Source organism: Arachis ipaensis, chromosome B9 (assembly GCF_059453495.1).
Source record: "Arachis ipaensis isolate K30076 ecotype BB chromosome B9, ASM5945349v1, whole genome shotgun sequence".
Taxonomy (NCBI): Eukaryota; Viridiplantae; Streptophyta; class Magnoliopsida; order Fabales; family Fabaceae; genus Arachis; species Arachis ipaensis.
This window is the reverse complement of record NC_142444.1, coordinates 112,762,411-112,782,310: the sequence shown is the minus strand read 5'-3', so window position 1 is coordinate 112,782,310 and position 19,900 is coordinate 112,762,411.

Sequence of the window (19,900 nt, the reverse complement as noted above, 5' to 3'; positions counted from 1 at the left end):
GTTGTTGACAAATATAGAATTCATTTTATTTCATGACGAACAAAATTATAAATTGGACTACACATGTCATTAGTAATTAGCATTACGAGAGAGCCATAACCCAAAAGCAAAATCAAATGTGATGAAAATGCTGAAGGAACAAAAATATAATACGTCAATAAAAAATAAAAAAGAATAAAATAGAAGGAGATAAAAGCTAATTAAATGGATGAAACAGGAGAAGAAAAACAAAAGTCCTTGATAAGTCTTGCTGTCTTTTATAAAATCATATCATGTATGTTTAATAACTTACGATAGGATAGAATATGAAATGATATTGAAAAATTATTTATGTTCATAAAAAATATATATGAGAAGATTTTAAATTTGGACCAGGCATTTGATTAAATGAAGAAGCTTAGTGGTTTAATTGATCTATCAAAGATTTAAAAGGAGGTTGAGGCCAAATTATTTGGTCGTATTTTACTACTAAATTTGTCCCTGTTCTTTTTTTTTTTTTCTTGCCACTAGTTGTGTCTTAATTTCTAGTATGAAAAACATAGAACTATAAATTTTATAACTTTTTATTTTAGAATTAAGTATTTTCTTTTATTCTTAATATCTTAGATTAAAATTAAAATCGTTTCTAAATTTTTTTATCAGTTTTATTTTTAACATTAGAAATCATTTTAAAATCATCTTTTTTTTTTATCTTTTTTTTATTTTTTAGACTAATTTACCCCTACTAATAATAAAAAACAAAAATAAAAAGCAGAACAAAACTCTCCACAACTCCACATACTGCATCTACCATCCTCTACTCTCATCTACCAGCCATCTTTCACCTAAACCACTACGCCTCCCTTTTTATAGTTACTGTTCCGAGGGTTACCTAAAACGTTAATTTTGGGCCTAAATGTGAGGTTTAGACTCCTTCTGAAGCAAAGCAGAGCATTTGACTCGTTCTTACCCGAGGTGCTACCGTCCAAGTTTTTCGTGAGGAGGTGGGGGGGGGGGGTGGTACCTGCAAGAGACTCCGATACTTATGTTAGCAAGGGATTTAGGTAGGTTTTTAGTAGATTAGAACGTAAAATATACCTAAGGGGTGTTAGCGTATTTATAGTAGGGTTCATAACCACCTTTATTGAAGTAGTTCCACCTTTATTGATGAATAACTGTTCCCTATATCTAGGGAGTTTTTTTGGATCTATCTTTTAGGGAAGATAGAGATAATTAAATAGATTTGCGAAGACAGTTACTGTTCATACCCTGGGTCGAGTTACCCGACCCGGGATGATTGGCGACAAAGCGACCGACCTCTTCAGGTCAGACTACCCGACCTCTTCTAAAGAGCTCGGCCAAATCGACAGGAAAGCCCAATAAAGGGCCCAAATAGAGGAACACGACCCAAATCCAAAGACAATCCCAGCCTATAGAGATAAAGGTGGTTCCCTTAAAAATAAGCTGACTTCATCCAAAACAGGATAAGATAAGATAAGATAACTAACTTATCTTATCAGAAAGGTCAGCCCCCACTACTATAAATACACTGGAGTACCCAGGTATAACTCATACTCTGATTCTACATAACACTTGTTTAATACCCACGCTAACTTAAGCATCGGAGTCTCTTGCAGGTACCCCCTACCCTCCGGTGGTCAAGGATCAGCAGCGCAGCAAGTCCAACAAGTCGGACACAACAGTTCCGGCCGCCACCAGCCAGCCGGGCACGTCATCTCTGACCAGTATCGAAGATCTCATCCGAGATCGACCTCCAGTTTCAGGTAACCCTCAGAACATTGGCGCCGTTGCCGGGGAACCTGGAAGTCATCCCAACACCATGGCGGACAACCATGACAATGATCACGATTCAGATCTGGAAAACAGAACGCCGCACAAAAATGCGGACACCCCACTAAACGACACCCCGGAATCCAACGGAGAAAAAAATCCAACAAACCCGGGGGCGATAGAAGTACTTCAAGATCGCTTGAAGCAACTTGAGAAAGAAATCCAACAACAACGAGAAATCGGGAAGGATCTACAAAGAGAGATACGGCGACGTCGAGAATTGGAAGAAAAATTACAGCAATTGGAAGCCGATCTCAAATCAAAGGCCCCTCGGATCACTCCTGAGGAAAGCTCACGTAAAGAACAGGATCCATTCACCAGAGAGATCATGAAAACCAAAATCCCAAAGGACTTCAAACTCCCAGATATGATTTTATATGATGGCACCACAGATCCCAACCACCATCTCAGCAATTTCAGAAGCAAAATGTACCTTACTGACGCCTCAGACGCCGTTTGCTGCAAAGCTTTCCCAACAACTCTCACAAAGACAGCAATCCGATGGTTCGACAACTTACCTCCAAAGTCCATCCCAAACTTCGATGACCTGGCCAAAAAGTTCCTGGCCAGATTCTCCATCCAGAAAGATAAAGCTAAACACGCCCCCAGTCTACTAGGGATCAAACAAGGAGATCGGGAGAGCCTCCGCAACTACATGGAAAGATTCAACAAAACATGCATGAACATACAAAGCTTACCAACAGAGGCCGCCATCATGGGACTCATCAATGGCCTACGAGAGGGGCCATTTAGCCAATCTATATCAAAGAAGTACCCTACCTCATTAGACGAAGTACAGGAGCGAGCAGAAAAATACATCAACATGGAAGAAAACGCTCGATTAGGAGAAACCTCAAAATCTGGGAACCCCTACCGAGATAAAGACAAAAAGAAAGAAGACCGACAAGGGGAGAAAATTAAAAAATACCATAATTATACTCCCCTCAGAGCATCCCTAGTCGAAATATACAAAGAGGTCTGCCATACAGAAAAGATTCCCCCAGCACGGCCCCTCAAAGGAAAAAGAGGAGGAGGAAATTGGAAGGAATATTGTGAATATCATCGGGTCAGAGGACACGCCACCAACGAATGCTTCGACTTGAAAAATATCATAGAAAAATTGGTGATGGAAGGAAAATTAGATCGATTCCTGGCCACTTGAGATGATGATCAAAGAAAAAGACGAAGGGATGAAGATACCGAACGAGCAGAACGATCACCTCGGACACCAGAAAGACACGTCCACATGATACATGGCGGATTCACAGCAGGAGGGATCTCCAAATCTTCCCGCAAAAGGTATCTCAAACAAGTATGTCATGTCGAAGGAGAGGAGGAAGCACTCAACATCCTAGCGATAACATTCACTAAGGAGGACGCGTCTGGCATCATCACAGGACACGACGATCCCATGGTCATCACCATCATATTGGCAAACGCCAACCTACACCGCACCTTAATAGATCAAGGGAGTTCTGCCGACATCTTATTCAAGACAGCCTTTGACAAACTCGGCTTAGAAGAAAAAGAACTTAAGGCATATCCAAACAGTCTGTTCGGGTTAGGCGATAGCCCAGTTCGACCACTAGGATATATATCACTACATACAACCTTCGGAAAAGGAGACCAATCCAGGACCCTCAAAATAGACTACATCGTAGTCGATGTAAGTTCAGCTTACAATGCTCTCATAGGTCGGACAACACTCAACCAACTTGGCGCAATAGTCTCGACCCCACACCTATGTATGAAGTTCCCAACTCCAAAAGGGATAGCCACGATAAAAGCAGACCAAAAGATGGCACGTCGCTGTTATAACGAAAGCCTAAACCTCAGAGGCAAAGGAGAAGAGTTCCACGCAATCGAGTTGGGCGGAGTTCAACGACGAGAAGATCTTCGCCCCCAACCAGAGGGCGAGATAGAAAAAATTCAGATCGGGGACACCTCGGAAAAAACAACTAATATCGGCACAATCCTCAAAGGAGATTTAAAAGAATTGCTAATACAATTCTTATGAGATAATGTCGACCTCTTTGCGTGGAAAGCCACGGACATGCCAGGCATAGACCCTAAGCTAATGTGCCACAAGTTATCGGTCTACCCAGGATCTCGACCGGTACAGCAGAGAGGAAGAAAGCTTGGGCCAGAACGATCCCAGGCTGTGGAAGAGCAAGTACAGGCACTACTGGAAGCCAGATTTATAAGAGAAGTTAAATACCCGCTATGGCTAGCCAACGTCGTCTTGGTGAAGAAATCAAGCGGGAAGTGGCGAATGTGCACCGATTACACCGATCTCAACAAAGCTTGTCCAAAAGATCCATACCCACTCCCAAGCATTGACGCCCTGGTAGATGCTTCCTCTGGATATAAATATCTCTCGTTTATGGACGCATATTCAGGATACAACCAAATTCCCATGTATCCATCAGATCAAGAAAAGACCTCGTTTTTAACACCAAAGGCCAACTACTGTTACATCGTGATGCCCTTCGGTCTCAAGAACGCAGGAGCTACTTATCAAAGACTAATGAATAAAGTTTTTTCGGATCACATCGGAAACATCATGGAGGTCTATGTGGACGGCATGCTAATAAAAACACAAAGCGAAGGGACACTATTGTCCGACCTGGCTCAAGTATTCGACACCATAAGGAAGCATGACATGCGACTCAATCCCGCGAAATGCACCTTTGCAGTAGAAGCAGGAAAATTCTTAGGCTTCATGCTCACTCAAAGAGGAATTGAAGCAAATCCAGACAAATGTCAGGCCATACTCAACATGAAGAGCCCAACCTGTGTTAAAGAAGTACAGCAACTCAACGGGAGACTGGCCGCCCTATCCCGATTCTTAGTAGGAGCCGCAATAAGATCTCTTCCCTTCTATGCTACTTTAAGAAAGGGAAAACAATTCGAATGGACAATAGAGTCCGAGCAAGCCTTCCAAGACCTCAAGAAGTTCTTAGGACAGCCACCTATCCTATCCCGACCGCGAGTTGGAGAACCACTCATATTATACCTCGCAGTGGGAAGCAAGGCAGTAGCATCAACACTAGTCAAAGAAGACAAAAATGGACAACAACCCGTCTACTTCATTAGCAAGGCACTACAGGGATCCGAGATAAACTACCAGAAAATAGAAAAATTTGCCTATACTCTTATCCTAACGTCTCGACGACTCCGCCCGTACTTCCAGGCTCACACCATTAAGGTTCGAACTAACCAGCCCATAAAAGGAATATTGCAGAAAACAGATCTAGCAGGCAGAATTCTACAATGGGCAGTCGAGTTGTCAGAGTTTGACCTCCAATATGAAGCTCGGACGGCCATCAAATCACAGTATCTGGCCGATTTTATTGCAGAATTCACAGATGCCCTAGAAACCCCCACAGAATGGAACCTTTACGTGGACGGTCTTCAAATAAAACTGGAAGCGGTGCGAGCGTGATAATAGAAAGCAAGCAAGGAACCCAGGTTGAGCTCTCCCTCAAGTTCGGGTTCCCGACCTCAAACAACCAGGCGGAATATGAAGCATTATTAGCTGGTTTGAAACTGGCTAAAGAAGTCGGAGCTCAAAAACTCAACATTTTACAGCGATTCACAAGTGGTTACATCACAAATAACAGGGAGCTACCAAGCCAAAGATCCCACCATGAAAAAGTATTTGGATAAAACCAAGGAACAGCTCGGACAAATAGGGGAGTATAAGATCTGCCACATACCCCGCGAACAAAATGCCCGAGCTGACGCACTCTCAAAACTAGCCAGCACCAAACCAGGGGGCAACAATAGAAGCCTCATCCAGGAAATGTTACAGAACCCATCAATCTCGGAAGAGGAAAAAGTCTTGACCATAACAAGTCAGGACCAAGGATGGATGACCCCTATAGCCAACTACCTCAGAACAGGAACGCTCCCCACAGAAGAAAAGGAGGCAAAGAGGTTAAAAAGGGAGGCACAGTACTACACCATCATAAACAACATCCTGTACAAAAGAGGAATCTCAACACCTTTACTAAAATGTGTGCCAACCTCCAACACAAAGGAAGTGCTAGAAAAAATACACGGCGGTATTTGTGGTAATCATCTCGGAGCACGAGCTCTCGCCAAAAAAGTGCTCCAGGCGGGATTTTATTGGCCAACTCTACAGAAAGAAGCCACAGAATTTGTAAAGACATGCCCACAACGTCAGAAACATGGCAACTTTCACATCGCCCCGCCAGAAGAGCTCATCAGCATGACCTCGCCTTGGCCATTTGCAAAATGGGGACTCGATCTTCTCGGTCCATTCCCACAGGGATCAGGACAAGTTAAGTTCCTCATAGTAGGGGTAGATTACTTTACAAAGTGGATCGAGGCAGAGCCCCTAGCCAATGCCACCGCTCAAAGAAGCCGGAAATTCTTATATAGAAATATTGTCACAAGGTTCGGGGTTCCATATTCAATAACCACAGACAATGGCACTCAATTCATAGATGCAGGTTTCAGAAAACTAGTAGCCGACTTGAATATAAAGCACCAGTACACCTCCGTTGAACATCCACAAGCCAATGGGCAGGCCGAAGCTGCTAACAAAGTCATATTGGTCGGATTAAAATGGAGATTACAAGATGCAAAGGGAGCCTGGGCAGAAGAGCTTCCACAGGTCCTGTGGGCATATCGAACAACGCCACATTCCACCACGAAGGAATCCCCCTTCCGATTAGCATACGGAATAGAGGCGATGATTCCAGTAGAGATTGAAGAAGGGTCGCCTAGAGTAGTTCACTACAATGAGGGAGCAAACTCCCAACTTCAGAGAGAAGAGCTCGACTTGTTACCCGAAATCCAAGAAAGAGCCCGGATCAGGGAAGAAGCTCCAAAACGCCGAATGGCTTCCAGATATAATCAAAAGGTAGTGCCGAGAAGTTTTGCAGAGAATGATCTCATCCTAATCCGAAATGATATTGGAACAACTCGACCAGGAGAGGGAAAGCTGGCAGCAAACTGGAAAGGACCCTACTGAGTTATAGAAGTACTTGGAAAGGGCTACTACAGACTGTCTGAACTCGATGGACGAGAGCTTCCCAGGTCATGGCACGCCTGCAACCTCAGAAGGTACTACAGTTAGAAAAGATAAAGGATCTCATCATTGGATGCACTCTTTTTCCTGAAAAGGTTTTTTAATGAGGCACCAAGTTGAGACTCAGACAATCCCATATGTATATATTTGCATTTTTCCTTTAAATAAAATATATTTTAGATATTCTACAAAGGATTTCAAGACGCATTAATCTGAAGCATTCATCGTCCGATTATAAAGCAACAGATTGGCAGAAAGTGAAAAACTATTTCACTGCACGATCACGATAAAGACAACCGTTCGATAAAGGTGAAAACACGATTCACCCAAAGGACGATCTAGAGATGACAACCACTTTCTACAAATCGGCAAAGATGAACACAGAATAATGTAAGAAGTTATCAAAAGTGATCTAAAAAAAACCTGACGAGGTCTTACGGATTGCTAAAATAATAACTTAAAGACTGGCCGACGTTGAGAAGTCGGACCAAGTCAACCCAAGTTATAAGTAAACCCTGGAAAGAGGTCTGGCCAACCCTATTAAAGAGGATTACTTTAACTTAGAAGGGCTCGACATGACAAAGTCAGCCCAAAATGAAAAGTTATAAAAGTAATCCCTAAAAGAGACCTGACAAAGGTCCAAGAAAGAGGATTACAAAAATAACTTAAAGGAGACCGATATAATGAAGTCGGACTCCTACTACTTAACAAGTTATAAAAGTAATCCCTGAAAGAGACCTGACAAAGGTCCAAGAAAGAGGATTAGAAAAATAACTTAAAGGAGACCGATATAACCAAGCCGGACTCCTACTACTTAAAAGTTATCAAAATAGTCCCTGAAAGAGATCTGACAAAGATCCAAGAAAGAGGACTACAAATAACTTAAAGGAGACCGACCTAACGAAGTCAGACTCCTACAACTGGAAACTTATAAAAGTAATCCCTGAAGGAGACCTAGCAAAGGTCCAAGACACAGGATTACGAGAATAGCTTAGAAGGGGACCAACGTCAAGAAAGCATACAAAGCAAAGAAAACCCAAGAAACAAGTTGGACCCCCACAACCACGACCTCAAAGGATTCAAGCTACAAATAACATAACAAAAACAACCCAAGGAGGTTGAGCCGCAAGATTTCGACATCAACAGAAAACAGAAAAGATGCCTAGTCAAAAGACTACTTTTTACAGAGTTATAAGGCCTCGAAAGGCCACCAAAGACTACTATAAAAAAGATAGCGAGCTATTGTTTGTTTTTCAAAATAAAAAGTTGCTAGATAAGCAACTAAGAAGTATCAACAAATAAATAAAAGAGTTCTAAAAAAGCCCACAAGCCGGGCAGACTACACAAATTTTAAAAGATCAACAAGCATCAGGAGCTTTCTTGGCAGCATCAGGACAAGGAGAAGGAGGGCGAGTCTGGATCGGCACAGCATCCACAGTTCCATCCTCCCGATTCAGGATCTGGCAATCCGGGTCGGACACAGCGGGGGGAACCGAAGAGGTTGGCACTTTGGTAGAAGACACAGGAGGAACGACATCATCATCATCACCCTCATCATCAGGGACAATCTTGCCATCCCTGACAATATTATCCAGGCTAAAGAGGGTGAGGTCGGCCTCGGGAGCAATGACCCAAACTTGCTCCTTCAAGTTCTCGTAAGCAGCAGTCACGCTGCCAACGAGATGACCCTGAAGCTCAGAATAATCTTCCCAGGCATGGTCGAGCTCCTCCCTCAGGCGCAGCACCTCTCGATAAGAGGTAACATAACTATCCTTGTGCATCAGGACTGCGTCCTCAGCCAACCTCAAAGAAGCCGCCAATGACTGAGAGCTCGCCTCCTCATTCTTCAAGTCCTTCTCCAGCTTGGCTACCTTCGTCTCAAGCTCCTTCTTTAGCTCCTTCATCCGATCAAACTCCTGTTTTGCCTCCTCCATAAATGCTTTAGTAGCGTGGAGAGGGAGATTCTGAGCAGTCCGATATATTGCAGCCGACATGTACGCCATCTTCACATGATTTCGGGCCATGAATTCCAAGTGATGGAGGATGGACACATCGTCCATGGAGAGAGTGCCATAAGGACCAATTTGTTGATCCACGAACTCAATAGCATTAAAATCTGGAGCATCGAGGTCAAAGGGCTCAGCAGTCTTTTGTTTTTTATTGGGAGGAGCAACAAAAGGAGCAGCAGAGGTGACGTGAGGATCTGCCAAACGAACTTGGGGTGTAGGGATCACTTTCTTTACCCCGGCGGAACTCTGCACCGATGGCTTCTCGCGCACTTGGGAGGATCCCTCCCCAGCCGCCTGGGCAGCAGCATTTCTGGTAGCAGTCGCCCTCTGCGCCCTCTTATAAGCTTTCATGGATTCATTATTCTTCATTGCCTCTGCAAACAAAACAAAAAACTCAGCTACAAGTCGGATAAGTCGGAAAAGACAGCTACAAGCAACATAAACAAAATAATAAAAGAAACACAAGATACCCAGTTCAGTTTGAAGAAGAGTAGGATTGGTTAGAAATTTCTTTGTGTCAAGATGGGGAGGTTGACTCCAGCGTTCTTCCAAGATAGTCACAAAGGCTCGCTCAGCCTCATCCAACATTTCTCATGAATACTTGGAGACCCTTACATCTTTTTGCCATTCCAAGGGAAAAGCAGGTTTGTCATTCTCATCCAGAAAAAGGGCCGAGCTCCTTCAACAGCTCGGACCTTGAAAAAGTAATTTTTAAAATCACGGAACAACTCGTCAAACATGGAAAAAACCTTCTTCCCCTGGGTAGAATGAAAGGAGACCTAGGCCGACTTCTTTTTTACTACACCGGGCTTAGTCAAGACAAACAGATAGAAAAAGAGAGATTGGGAAGCAGGAATACCAAAACCATCGCACAGTAATTGGAAAATTTTAATAAAACCCCAGGAATTGGGGTGAAGTTGAGAAGGGGCAACATTACAAGACCATAACAGGTCGGTTTCGAATTTGGTAAAAGGAAGGGTGATACCCAGCTGACCAAAGAAAAAATCATAAGCATAAAAGAAAGGGCGACCATCAACAACTCGAGTCGAAAAGCAGACTCTCTCGTCAGAAGAGGGAGGGACAAGTTCATAGTTCTTCTCATCACCAGAATTACTACAGACACTGTGAAACTGCCTAAGCTGAGTACAAAATTCAGAATCAACCAGCGAGACACACATAAGAACCATAGAGTCCACCCAATCAGCCATACCCGCGGGAACCTGGGAAGGCATTTTGACAACGTTATTTCGGGAAGACATGAGGTCAACTAAATCCTACAAAATGAAAAGAAGAATGGATTACTCAAAAACATCTCGGATAGAGGGCAAAACATCTCGACGGGCGGATAAACAAAAAGGGAAAACCCCAAGACTCAAGACAAAAGTCCTGGGGCATCCCTTGGAGGCAGTAAACAAGCAAGGTTTTCAAGTTATTTCTACGGCCTACATCCCAGCACTCATCAAAATAAAATCCAGAAAGAAAACAAAAGAAAGCGAAAACATTCATACAAAAGGATGAAGAAACTTCAGAGCACGCATTACGACAGTAAACCAGGCACAGTAAAAGCAGAAAGATCCAAACTTCCCTCAGAGCAAAATCACAACTTAATCACAAAAAGCCAAAGCAGCGAAAGAGAAAGAAAGTACGAATGGAACTCACCTGGAGAAGAGAAAAGCTTCAAAGGAAAGAAGGAGATGTAAAAATGAAAGTTGTCCCGAGAATCGCCAAGCGACGCCGCAACGCAGGAAAAGAAGAAACGTAGGCGAAAAACAGAGAACGAGAAAAACGGAGGAAAATGGTGAAGAAGTTACGAAAGAGTAAAGAAGAGAAACCGTTTCTGAGTTTTCAAAAATCAAAATAAAGAGCCAAAGGAAAAACGGGGCAATTAATACTAATTAATTAGGGTATTAAACCCTCGCACGTTCCCCAGGACAAAGCGCTAATACAAAAGCGCGCGCTTTTAGAGAAAAACATTCTACATTCAAAAGATTCTACAAAGGGAAGAAATCGACAAAATGCTTGAGTTCAGCTTCGTCAGAGAAGGACCGAAGTCAAAGACCCGACCTCAACAAAAAGACCGAGCTCAAGCAGGGGCACTGTTCATACCCTGGGTCGAGTTACCCGACTCGGGATGATTGGCGACAAAGCGACCGACCTCTTCAGGTCAGACTACCCGACCTCTTCTAAAGAGCTCGGCCAAATCGACAGGAAAGCCTAATAAAGGGCCCAAATAGAGGAACACGACCCAAATCCAAAAGGCAATCCCAGCCTATAGAGATAAAGGCGGTTCCCTTAAAAATAAGCTGACTTCATCCAAAACAGGATAAGATAAGATAAGATAACTAACTTATCTTATCAGAAAGGTCAGCCCCCACTACTATAAATACACTGGAGCACCCAGGTATAACTCATACTCTGATTCTACATAACACTTGTTTAATACCCATGCTAACTTAAGCATCGGAGTCTCTTGCAGGTACCCCCACCCTCCGGTGGTCAAGGATCAGCAGCGCAGCAAGTCCAACAAGTCGGACACAACAGCTCCGGCCGCCACCAGCCAGCCGGGCACGTCATCTCCGACTAGTATCGAAGATCTCATCCGAGATCGACCTCCAGTTTCAGGTAACCCTCGGAACAGTTACTTTCTTAGACAAGTAGAGCTGAGCCCCCTTCGTTGCATCCGACCTCTTCAAAGAGGTCGGGTATACGGCATAGGCCTCCTCTTTGGATTGGGCCTTCTGCCTTTATTGGGCATGGCTTTCATGAATTTGGGTCAGAGTATGAACAGTACCCCTGCTTGAGTCCGAGCTTTATATAAGGTCGGGTTCAAGCATTTCATGGCTCTAGTCTCGACGTCGGGTATGGTGCCTTCAAGAGTTCGGCTACTCGACGTGTTTTTAAAAATTTTGAAATTTTGAACGTTGCCTCTTTAAATGAGGGGCGAACGTTTCGCGGCAGTTCCTTTGAGATTCACGCACATCTTTAATAGGGGGACGAAAGGACTATTTTGCTCCTTCTCTCTTATAAAACACTCCACGCTCTTCTTCTTCTTCTGTCTCCATTTTTGAAAAAAGCTTCCGTTGCTCTCTTCTTCGCAAAAATTCCCTTTCTTTGTTTGTTTTGCAATCATTTTTCGTTTTTTAAGATTTTCTTTATCTTGATTTGTTTGAAAGAGCGTTTGGTAAAGAGGATCGTTCGTGTCTTTACTGCTTGACGCGCCCCTTTCCTTATTCAAATTCTTTATCAAGGTTGGTACCATTGACTTTTGGCTTCTTTTCGCGTAACTGCTTGTTGGTCTTTTCGAATCTATTTGCATTGAGGCAACCTTTTAGGTAATAGTAGAGGTTCTTCATAATGTTGGTTTTATTTTTATCTTTAAAACTTTTCCTTGAAAAAATTGTTGGCTGCTGCCGCCTTGTCTACTAATGGAAAATTCCTTCAGAACTACCTTGTTGAAATTGCTTTTTGTTGTTTGTGGTGTGTTTGAATTATGTTTCTAGAGTTTTGAGGGATTGTAGTCTTTTGTGACTTGTTGATTATGTTCATGTTGTCCCCAATGGTGTCGCTGCTATTAGTGCAGGAGAGATGCCATTTCTGCACTTTCTGGTTTTGAAAAATATGTTTTTCAAATTTGGTTTCTTTTGTCCGATTTCTTTTGCTGGTGTCCGAGCTCTTTAGTGACAATTTGTTTATTTTATATTTGTAGGTGTAGCTTTTATGTCTCAATTTGTCGTTCTCAATATGTCGACAAAAATTCCCGTTAATCTTTTGGCTTAGGTAGATACTCCCGTCCTTTCCTCTGTTCCTGTAGTCGATAAAGAGTATGTTGATGTATTCCATAGGCATCATAGGATATGTGAAAATCGAAAAGATGAGCAAAATTACGAGTTAGTGGAATCCGACCCTGAGGAGAGAGTGTGTTTCCCTTCTTTGGATAACTCAGATCGCCCTTTTTTCTATGCATATGATTGCTTCTTTACAAAGTTAGGTATTAGGCTTCCTTTTTCTGATTTTGAAACAAACATCTTTTGTTCTTATAATGTTGTTCCTTCCCAGCTTCACCCAAATTCTTGGGCTTTTCTGAAAATTCACTAGCTTTTGTATCAAAAGCTTGAGGTCTGACCTTCTCACAAGGTCTTCTTTCACCTTTTTGTTTTAACAAAACTCGGATCTTTTAAAGGGGAGTATTCTTGGTTTTTATTTCACGATGTTCAGGGTAAAAAGGTTTTTTTTCCATTTATGATGAATCCTTCCACAATTTTAAAAACTATTTCTTTAAAGTCCGAGTTGTAGAGGGGGCCCGACCTTTCTATCTAGATGAAAACGATGAGCCTTCTTTTCCACTATATTGACAGGAAAAACCAATAATAGCTAAGTACAACGTAGATGCTTTAGGTGATGTTGAAAAGTGTGTTGTGGACGTGTTGGAAGAGTGCTTTGGCCGAGCTTCTCAAGATTTTTAGGGGACCCCAGTCAGCTTTGGTCCAAGCTAGGTAGATTTCTGACCTTTAGCTTTTATAACCTCTCAGTTGTAATTTGTTTAACTAATTGGCCTTTTATTTCTATTTATCAAAGACCATGGCTCCGAAGTCGGGGGCAATGAAAAAGCTATGCCAAACCAGGAAGACAGTTGTGGCTCGAGGTATTCAGGAAAAAGAAGCTGGGGCTGCTTCCACCCAATCTTCTCCAAAAAAGTCAGAATCGGGTCCTTCAACTCAAAAGAAAATTACTCCCACTCCCTTCGTTTGGATCATCCTACCAGATTCTCCTCCAGAGAGTGTGACCATCCCCCTTTTCCTTCCTCTTCAGAGCTCCCTCCAAAAAGGCAAAAAACCGTTGATGAGGGTAGCATCTACGATAAAGGCTTTGATGGAATTGCTTAGAGTGAAAGAAACATTCTCCTTCACAACCGTATTAGTATGGATGATGCGGCTATTCAAAATCATCTCTGTAACACCCTAATTACACTAAGTCTTACCTTATACCGTAAAGTAAAGGTTAATTAAAGGTCACGATAATTATAAGGATTATACATTATTATATATAGAAGGAAATAATAATTCTAGAAGCCCAATAAAGAAATAAGCTCAAAAACAGAGTTTTAAAAGCGAAAAAGGTTCACACGAAGCCACAAATTTCAGGCACAGGATATAGATACAAAATAAGAAATCATAAATAGATATATGAGTATAATAGTCATAAGGAACTAGTCTCAGCCCGTGGAGTTTAGGCCAACTAGTTACATACAGACATACAGAGCTTTGAAAGTAAAACCAGCATATAAAATATATCTCTCTCAAAGTAAGCCTCTAAGGCAAATATAAATACAAAAGTGAGAGTACTAAACAAAAGAAATCAAAAGACTCCAAAAGATAATCAAGATCCTCCGCTCTGTCACCATCTCGCAATTCACCGAGGTGGGTTACGCCCTGCATATGAAAAATAACAACAAAGTATGGAATGAGAACCGAAGGTTTTCAGTATGGTAACAATGCCCAGTAATCTAAGATATAAGACTCTGGGACACCAGAGGAAATCATAGAACTTCATATCAATCATAAATATTCAAGCTTAAAGCATACTAAAGTTTAAAACCATCACTTTAAAGCCATAATGAAAGTAAGGGTAATCTAACTTAAGGAATTTCTAATCTAACATTCACACCGCTGTCCCACAGTCTTCACCAACCTAACCTTTATGCAATCACATCGCCACTACTTCCGAACCTCCTCAATCCCAGCAGAAAACACAAGTAATAGCAATGCAAGTAAAACACAAGTATAATCATGTATATCAAGAAATTCAAGAAGCAAATAATCATGATATACAATTAGGCAAACAATGCAAGTCGGCAAAGAAAATAAACAGATAAAATATGCATATGATGAATGTTTGTCCTATTTGGCTGTGATATCTCATCGTCGGTTCAATTGGCAACCCGACATATCCCCATGGAGATGTCGCCTTTTGGTCTCGAATATAAGTGGGATCCTCCCACGGATATAGTGTCGGGCACACTACCTACAGATATAGTGTCGAGCACACTCTTGTGATCGGAAAAGATACGAGCGGAATACTCTGCCATAGACCTCTCATCTCAACGTAAGCGAGACTAACCACCGCCTTATGCCCGCTGTCGCGACCTCGACAGGCGGGATTAACCTACCTTCCCAGCCAGGCGCATAACGTCTCAACAATATCAGTATAATACCATACATATCATATCTCATTCAGTGATCACTTTCCACATTCAATAATTCATCGTTTCTCTTCGAGTCCCAGACTCATCATAACCATCATCGGTCCACAATTCCATAACTCATAACATTCATCATCATTACAATACTCTACCATCTCACTCAACTAATCCATCCTCAGAACTCCAGAAACCTAAGTATCTGTCTTCTAAATTTTTTATCAGAAAATATCTAATTAAACTCACTTAGAGCATTTTCTATGTTTTAAAGCCTAAAAACAAGCTAAGGAAACCTAGATAAGCATTACAGAAGTTTACAAGCTTGTCGAGAAGGTAAAATGGTTAAAAAAGGTTTTTTTATTGAAAAATAGGGCAGTGTGCTTACGCATAGGATTGTGCGTATACACTCTGATGAGCGGATATTTTATACGCTTTTTGGCATCATTTTCATATAGTTTTTATTAAGTTTTTATAGGTTTTAGTGTTAAATTCATATTTTTGGATTCTACTATGAGTTTTTGTGTTTTTGGGCAATTTCAGGTATTTTCTGGCTAAAATTGAGGAGCTGGAGCAGAAGTCTGATTCAGAGACAGAGAAAACACTGCAGATGCTGTCCAGATCTGACCTGCTTTCATTTGGAAGAGCTTTTCTGGAGCTACAGAAGTCCAAATGGAGCGCTCTTAACGGATATGGAAAGCTGACTTCCAAAGCTTTCTAGAAATATATAATAGTTCATACCTTGCTTCAGATTAGAAGGCCCAAAACTGGCGTCCAACGCCAGCTTCCTGCCCCCTTCCAGGCGTCCAGCGCCCAAAGAGCAGAGTCCAGCGTTCAAAGGCCCGGAGAGGAACCCCTAGCTGGAATTCCACGCCCAAGGAGCCTCATAGCACGTGGATCTCATTAAATCTCAGCCCAAACACTCACTAAGTGGGGCTCAAAAGTGGATTTTAGCACTAAATAAACTGTTTTACCCTTACTAGTCATTTGTTTAGTATTTAAGGGATTAGATTCATGTTATTCGTACACTTTTCATATCATGCACCATACACGTTTTACACTTTGTTTTAACTTTCAGTATGAGTTTCTAAACCTCCATGGTTGAGGGGAGGAGCCCTGCTGAGTCCTATGAATTAATAAAAGTATTACTGTTTCTCTTCGATCCCTGTTTGATTAATTTAAAGATGTATATTCGTTCTTCATCACTATGAATGCGTTGAACTGGCATAAGGTTATCACATTCTACATGGGTTCAGAGTGCGTCTTTCATCGGATAATGATGAACCACCAGCTTGAATATACGTCTCTCAGACGGCTAATCCATGATTTCGTTGGGAACTTCTCGAGACATCAGTTCAGCCGATTTACGGGGAGATTAGGGTCTCTGTGGTAGAGGCTAGAACCAAAGGCGCAGCATTCCTCCGATCCGGAAGATTCGACCTTGTCTGTGTCATTTTGAGTAGGATCATCAAGGAGAATGAACTGTATGAGCTTCACTCTCAATCAGAATGGATCCGCACTAAATCTGGGGTTCGGATCTGGAGGAGTATTGGCAGCTGCTCAAACCAGTGTCAATCACATACAGCCTGTGATAAACCACTATTTATCATTTATTTTGTATTGAATTGAGTGGATTTTATCCATTATTCTCACACTTATTCATATAATTCGCATGTTTTAAACTTTCCTTCCTAATTTTGTGCTATGATTGAAAACATGCTTCTTTGGACTTAAATTTGCTAATTTTAATCCTCTCTTATTATCATTCGATGCCGTGATATGTGTGTTAAGTGTTTTCAGGATTTATAGGGCAGGAATAGCTTATAGGATGGAAAGGAAGCATGCAAAAGTGGAAGGAACACAAGAAATGAAGTATTTCAGAATCTGGTAGCGATGCACACGCATGGACGACGCGTACGCGTGACCGGTGCAGTAGGCAAGCGACGCGTACGCATGGATGACGCGTACGCGTGACCAGGAATTCGTTCAGTGATGCACACATGTAGATAACGCGTACGCGTGACGAGCGTGACATGCTGCATTAAACAAAATTCGCTGGGGGCAATTTCTGGGCTGCTTTTTACCCAGTTTTAGGCCCGAAAATGAAGATTAGAGGTTGCAGAGTAGAGCTGAAAGGGGAATCAATAATTCAATTCGCAATTTCACAATTTTAGATTTTAGATGTAGTTTTCTAGAGAGAGAGAGAGGCTCTCTCCTCTCTCTAGGTTTAGGATTTCTTCTTCCAATTTCTCTTTAGGTTCAGGTTCAATCTTCCTTTAATTTAGTTTTTGTCTTACTTTTATTTGTTTAAGCACTTTAGTTCATCTTCTTCTCTTGTTAATTTCCCTTTTTCGCCTGACAAACCACTATTTTATGATTTATCTTGTGCTCAATTGAGTAGTTTTTATAAAGTCTTTACTCACTTATTCATATAATTAGCATGGTTTTATAATTCCTTCCTTATTCTGTGATATATGTGAAAACATATTTCCTAGGCCTTAAAACTGTTAATTTTAATTATCCTTTATTACCATTCGATGCCGTGATCAGTGTGTTAAGTATTTTCAGGCTTTATAGGGCAGGAATGACTTAGAGGACAGAAAGGAAACATGCAAAAGTGGAAGAAACGCGTGAAAAAGAAGTTTTGATGAAAATGGCAGCGACGCGCATGCATGGATGACGCGGACGCGCGCCTAGCACAGAGCACGAGCGACGCGTACGCGTGACTGATGTGTACGCGTGACAAGGGAAATCTTCAAATGACGTGCATGTGTGACATACGCATACGTGTGACAGACGCCACGTGCAGAAAGTTGCAGAATTTGCCCCCAACGATATCTGGGCTCCTTTTCGGCCCAAATCCAAGCCCAGAAACACAGAATAGAGGCTGGAGAATGGAGGAATCAATCATTCATCAATCATTCACTCATTACTAACAATTTTAGGTTTTAGATGTAGTTTTCTAGAGAGAGAGGCTCTCTCCTCTCTCTTAGGTTTTAAGATTAGGATTTCTTCGTTCTCTCAATTCCAGGTTCAATGTTACTTTAATTTAATTTCTCTTCTACTTTTATTTATTCTATTACTTTAGTATAATGAGAACGGAGTCTCAGTAAGCCGGGCAAAAGCCCACCCTCTATTTGTTTATTTTCTCAATATTGATTTATGAACTCCATGTTAGATTTGATTTTCTATTTAATATAATTTGAGATATTTCAGATTTAAGATTGCTTTCTTCAATTCATGATTATTGATGCTTTCAATTTAATTTAGATTTCTTCTCTCCTTTTTGCTTTGGTTGAGTAATTGGTGACACTTGAGTTATCAAACTCAGTTGTTGATTGAAAATTAGAATTTGCTGATTGATTTGGATCCCTCTAAAGCTAGTCTTTCCATAGAAGTTGACTAGGACTTGAGGAATCCCATTGATTGGTCCACTTGACTTTTCTTTATTTAGTAAGGGTTAACTAAGTAGGAGCAATAAGCAATTCTCATCACAATTGATAAGGATAACTAGGATGGGATTTCCAGTTCTTATACCTTGCAAGGGTTTTCATGATAATTAATTTACTTTCTTGCCAGTTTATCTTTCCTGTTCACTATTCAAAAAACCCCAAAAGGATAATTTTCCATAACCAATAATAAATCATACTTCCCTGCAATTCCTTGAGAGACGACGCGAGGTTTAAATACTTCGGTTATCAATTTTATTAGGGGTTTGTTACTTGTGACAACCAAAACTTTTGTACGAAAGGATTTCTTGTCGGTTTAGAAGCTATACTTGCAACGAGAACTTAATTGTGAAAATTCTAGACCGCACGAGAGTTCCGTTTCGTTCAAAATGGCGCCGTTGCCGGGGAGTTGTAATTGTGTGCCTTATTATTGGTTATTATAAATATTTGCTTTTGCTTGTTTATTTGTTTTTGTTTTTGTTTTTGTTTTTAATTTCTATTAGCCACTATGAATTCTCTCCACTGTCGCTTTGAGTTTAGTTCCAATGTTGTTGTAAGGAATGGAAGCTATAACAGGAACATGCATCAAGGTCAGAATAATCAAGGATGGGCGAAGCCACAAGGAATTGATCAACCCTCTTAGCAACAACCCCCTCCAATGCGCTATAACCAACAACCATTCTATGATGCATACCAGGACAATAGTTATGGTGGACCTTTTCGTGACAACCAACCTCCACCAAATTACTATGGTCAAGAACCATTCCGAGGTGCGTACCAAGATGATAGATATGGTGGACCCCCTTGTTGTTACCAACAAGCCCCACCCTATGCTTATGAACTACCTCCACAATATACCTTTGAACCACCAAACTCACAAGCCCCTTACTACCAAACACTTCTATATGACCCTAACCCTTATCCACCACTTTCATATGCACCATGTCCATATCCATCGACCCAAGAATCAAAGGATCGTCTCAAGGAAACAGTGGATCAATTTCATGCAACCCTTCATCAATTGGAGCAAGCGATAAATCAATTATCCTTCCAATGTTTGGATACTCAAGGAACTCCCATGGCTTCATGTGGAGAATCTAATGAAGAACGTAGCATGAAGGAGGCACTAGAAACTCCGCTGGATAGTAAGGAGTATGACTTTGTATTGGAACAAGTGGAGGAAGCCGAGATTATCAAAGAAGAAGAATTGGTTGAATACTTAGGAGACGCTAAACCTCCATGGGAATCAAGAGTCGTAGAGAATTCCGCCAAGAAATTTGCAATTGATGCTAAGGAGGATAGTGCACAACCCCCAAGGCATGTACCTTATGAAGAACTGGACGGAACAGATCAAGAAGCA